Source organism: Rhipicephalus sanguineus, chromosome 3 (assembly GCF_013339695.2).
Source record: "Rhipicephalus sanguineus isolate Rsan-2018 chromosome 3, BIME_Rsan_1.4, whole genome shotgun sequence".
Classification (NCBI taxonomy): domain Eukaryota; kingdom Metazoa; phylum Arthropoda; class Arachnida; order Ixodida; family Ixodidae; genus Rhipicephalus; species Rhipicephalus sanguineus.
Window position 1 is genome coordinate 82,214,744 of NC_051178.1, and position 5,707 is coordinate 82,220,450.

The window sequence follows — 5,707 nt, forward strand, 5'->3', positions numbered from 1 at the left end:
CACCTGCGTGAATTATAAACGACCACTGTCAGGTGAATAGTACATGCGTGCGTTAGATAGTATAGGATAATTCAGGTACACAAAAATGTTCATAGTACAACTGCTCCTAAAGCTCATACCAGTCAACGCTAGAGTATGCGTGCAATCAGTTAATCTGGTGGATAATTGCAAACACCAATGAAGGCTTCATCAATACGTTCAATGCTGCTTGTGTCGCCTAATCATACACATGTTTCAAAAAATGTTAGCAATTCAAAGATGAAAAATACATGAACATACACTCGCGTACGAAGCACACACATACACGAGCTGAGATAGGCAGTTCATGCCTTGAATAGGACAAGACCACACGTTCTAACGTTGCCTCCAGCGCCACCCGGAGTTTAAGGATCTTTTATCTCTTCAAGTTTCCGTCTTCCCCTGAACTTACGCCTTCTTTAAGTACTGAAAGCACTTTTACAGCAGAGCTGTTATGGTCGAGGTTTGCTGTGTGTCGTCGATAGAAAATTATTCAATTCAATTCAATTCAATTTTTATTTAACATCTGACAGATGTTTGGTGCACGGACAAAAAGCCTGAAAAGGCTTGACTAGATCCGTGCACCAGACTATGGCATACAGTGGTGTGAAATTACAACAATAGAGGTAGAAAGCAACGGGTAAAGGAAAAAAAAAAGCACAAAGGAAGTGCGTAAAGGCATCAATAAAGGAAAAACCATACATACCCATCAGAGCTACAAGAACATTTCTATATTACAATTCTTAGTAATTGATATATTTAATCGGTACATATCAAACTACTGGAAATTCGCTAAATTTCAAATCAAGGTAACAAACATATGTAGTACATTGGACAAAAAGAAACAATCACAGTTGTACATACATATTGCGTAACTAATTCAAAGTCATTAAAGCTACGTCCGTACCATCTCTGGCAAGTTCATTTAGTAATGTAGGTAATGTGTACCATCACCATGAGCCGGCACGCACTCTCTGCGTCCCCTTCGCTCCCAGAACACCTGCGCCGATTGGTCCGGCATAGGGCGCAGTAACTCTAAGGGGCGAGGGAACGAGTAAAGAGAGACACAGAGAAAAAAATTCTCGGCGAAAAAGATCTTGGCGAGGATGGACTCGAACCCGCATCCCCACGATCCGAACGCGAGCGTCGTCACCACTCGGCTATCCAGGCACGCTAGCAGAGCAGAGCATAGCCTCGTATAGTATAGTATAGCAAGGGGGTTGGAAAGGGAACTCAGGGTGAGGATGAAGAGAAGGAGGAAGGGAGAACGAGTACAGAGAGAGAGAGCGAAAAACATAGAAAGAGAGCAAGAAATAGATAGTAAGAAACAGGAGAAAGAGTCAATAAATGTTAAGGCAAGAGAACGACTACAGAGAGAGAGAGAGAAAGACATAGAAAGAAAAAGAAAAATGAGAGAAAGAAAGGGAAGAAAGACAGGAAAAAATAAACACAGAAAGAAATGAACATAAGAAGAAAGAGACAGAAAGACACACACTGAAAAAATAAAAGAGAGAGCAAACATAGGCGTGTATATTACACTATAGCAAGGGGTGGGAATGAGGCAGGTGAGAGCGTCAAAGCCTAGCCAAGCCAGAACCAGCTAGGTGCCCACGAGCTCTGCGGTGGCCCAGCCTTGCGCGATTTAGTACAAGCTGCGCAAATTGTTGTAGGGATAATTAACAATGTAGCATGGTTTGAACCGTTGCGTATTCGCAGAAATTGTGGGTACTGAGCTTCCTGCGTCCCGTCCGTGGTTAAAGCAAGGACGACAGATGCTTCAACACATAACAAACAGCAATTCATCTGTAACTATGGCTCATATGGAAAGGTTCACCCAGGTTTGCGGGACAAGGAGCTGGAGTCCGTGAGCTGGGGCAGCACTAATCGGCCAGCGCGTGTGGCAGCGTCTATCCCTCGCGGCAGCCAAGGCACTCCTTCCCACAGGCAGCGTGCAGGCTGCCCCTTTTAAACCGCGAAGGTTGGCCACGCGCACCGCCACCGCGCAGCACACAGAGCGTAGTGTGCCCCCTCCTCCCCCCCCCCCCCCCACACACACATCCTTAAAAAGGCGGGGAGGGGACCAGATGGTGTTCCAGAAGGTTGGGCTGCACCACACCTGGGACGTCGCTGTAATAGCGGATGCAGTAAATGGCGGCCGTCGGCACGCACGACGCTGCATGTGCCCGGGACCGCCGGCGAGAATCCTGGGGCCACGCTTCATGGAGGTCTAGAGACGGCCATGGCGTATGGATGGCGGTGGCCTTGGAATGGCTGGCGGCCCTTCAACAGAAGACGCAGACCGTACCAACCCACAAAATTCGTTCCCACAAAATTGATGACATGACGCGCCGCTGGCTGACAACACATATCTAAAAATACATGGCTATAGATTATACTTTCTGAAGCTGACGATGTTTCAGCAAATCCTGAAAGTTTTCCAAGTGAAGCTCTTGCAGCTACTATGGCGACTCAGTGACATAAAAAACTCGATCGCCCGATGGAGACGAAACAGGCCGCGTTGTATTGCCTGAAACACATTTATATAGCAAAGAATACATTATTCACAAGAACAACACATTTATATAGCAAGGAATGTATTATTGACAAGAAATCAGCACAAGATTAAGCTCTGTTGCTCCACCATTGCACTGGAGGTGGCCTTATCGATTGACCAAATTGTAGCCAAATCTTCCTTGCCCGGTAAATACGTGTTTAGAGAACTGTTGTCCTCGACTGTGCGTTTGACAGTCCGTTGAAACACGCGTTGTTTTACGTTTGATCAGTGCGAACAGTAGAGCTCTGGAGGAAACACTAGCACGTCTTACTTGAATATTGGACGCGTTATTGAAGGTCGCAGGACGCGTTATTCGATGGTAGGTTCGGTCCCTGCCCGCGGCAAGTTGTGTTTTCGTCCACTTTACTTTCTTCACATTTATATCCCAATTAGTACAAATAACATGTATACTTTCCTTGCCATTATTTTATGTTAGTTCGTATTAATGTTGGCCTGTAGCTCTTCACAAAATCTGTAAATTTAATATTGGTTTCTCTGTCTCGGTGCTGCTAAGTAGCCTGAAAGCTGATATTTAATAAAGATTTCGTTGCATTTTATAACAAAACTACGCTTCTCCTCAGAGCACATTCTCACAGTGTTCCAAGGAAGTTACCACTTCAAGGGACCATGCAGCGCTGAAGTGACAAGTAGTTCGAGAATGAGGAATGCGACTGGAGACAAGCAGACTCGTTCTAATACTGTCTCTAGTATTGACATTAGTTATTCAGTGAATTCACTTCATGCAATGTTAGTGTTTCGACGAACGAGAATGTCCACGATGGTGAAGTAGGGATGGTGCAGCGATGTGAATTAGTTTACATCACTAAAAATTTTCGTGATTGCACCCAGTTAAACCAAAATTTCTAGCGATAGCTCGGTTTTGGTTGCTTTGGGAAAAGAAGATACATTCGGCGCTGTCGCTCTCTATTGGCTGGGTGATCCTATTAGGCTTGCCGTTTACCACGTTCCCAGTGATACTAATGATGGGCCTCACGGCTCGATAGCCCCGCTCTTCGTCCCTCATGCCAGGTTCTGGCGAAGCCAGACAGTCAGTCGCTTTCGTAGCAGCAACTACCTCATCCACGACTGCACTACAAGAGAACACACAGACGCTGCTCCACGGCGTCTGCCCTCCTCCTCGGTGTCCACGTAAGGCGTGCGGAACGAAGCGTGTGATCAACACTCTCAGACGCTGGAGAAACGTCGACGCGAATGCATCGGCTAGAACCCCTAAAACTTCGTAAAGTAGCTACTTACGTGGAAGAAAGCGCGCCTCCTCTCTTTTCTCCCTCTTCTGCCCACTCCGAGGCTGAAGTCGCGTCGGTATTCGCCAACTGTCGTCACGCGGGACCGCGCGCAGCGTTCTTTTGTTTACAGTCGCTCTCGACTGCCATCTTTGCTGTAGAAGCGAGCACTCGCCGGTGCACACCGCACGTGTTTTATGGATACGCACTTGCCATTCCGTGCGCGTTCTGCCGTGAAATATTTCTCACACAAGGCCGACGCTGAAGTTGGTTGCCAAGGGCGGCTGCTGCGCCTTCTGGTGCCAGAACATGTCTAGCGAAGGCCAAAAGCTCTTTATGATACCGCCCGAGAAGCGCAACGAGTTGTGAAGATAGACTCGGTTGCACAGAATCGGAAGGGAGAACTTCAGGCCGACATCTTCGACGCGACTACGCGAGGTAAGTTGCGAGTTTCGAACTTTAGTATGCGTCGAGCTTCCCGCAAATCGCTGCGCGCTATAACGCCGTAGAGACGCCGCAGTTACGTGTGCAGCACGTCGCCATCTCTCACGCACGTTTTATTACTGCTTCTGCGCTGTTCTGCGGGGCATTGTCAACAATACGTGGTTACGTTTTCTGCTTGACGTGATGCGCCGACTGGTTCGAGTTTGCGGTATTGGTTTGGGCGCAGCTAACATCCTGCACGCGGACTGACGATCAACAAACAGTGTGATTGCGAAACTTCAGCGATTCGGTGCACCTCTTTTGAATAAACAAACCTGGTGTGCGAAAACTCACATTAGGATTTATACTCTCCGCTTGTTTTGTTGCGTGCTCGTTTAATGCAGAGGAAATAGCTTTCTCTGGCTGTTTTACATTGACCGATCAGCCGGTGGACTTGCGATGCGAAGGTAGCTATGCAAAGGGTGCGGGCACAACCGAGTCGCAGGGTGCTTGCGTTCATTGTTTAGGAACCTCACATATACGTGTCATTTCGCGTCAAGGTTTGCGTGCTATTTATCACGAAGTTTTATGTCCGCCACTGGAGCTCTCGCGAAGAAAACGTTTACGGTGGCATACTAATTTATACATTCACTTGCCGTTCATTGATCGAAGTAGTACGTATGTCAGATACGTCTACAAGGCGCACTTGCGCAATGAGGTTGGTGCGTCTAATCACTTAAGGAAACAACCAACGCTGTCCATATATATCAACTATAATTCATGTACGCCTTCTGGCGCATTAATTATGCGAAAGCATTAGATGCGTCATGAAACGCTAAAATTGACCCTCGGCGACGTCAGCATTCGGAGTCGGCGGCGTCAACACGAGTGATCCAAAAAATTATCACGTGACCACGTCATCATGACGCCACAGATCGTGAAAACTGGTGACGTCATAACAACGTCAACATGGCGTCACACATGACGTGACACGACGACGTCACATGATATTGTCCCTTTGCATTGCCTCCGTGATCGTTGGGCCGATCACGAAGGCAATGCAAAAACAAGGTGAGATGCAGAAAGCTTGTGGTGCGGGGCAGGGTAGGATCATTGCGTCAACCGAAGAAGAACAAGAAGAAGATGGATTTCGCTTTCGAGTCGTCTTAGGCGAATGCATAAGGGACCCTGTGAGTTTTGCTTAAGCGCTTGATGTCCGGGACTAGTTTATTTTGCGCGCGCGGTGACTTCAGCGAATGGAGTGCGTCTCGTGAGTTAGAATTTACCAAAGTGAAACTGCCTTACTTATGAAAGAGAAGTTAGAGAAATACACCATACGCTGAAAACAAGAACAAAACTACCAGTTCTTCTGTGTACGAATACAACCGATGAGCGAAGCTCCGTAGAAATGGGACGGAAGCAACCATGCGCCTGATCTCACTGCTGGCTTTCACGAAGGCGGTATGGT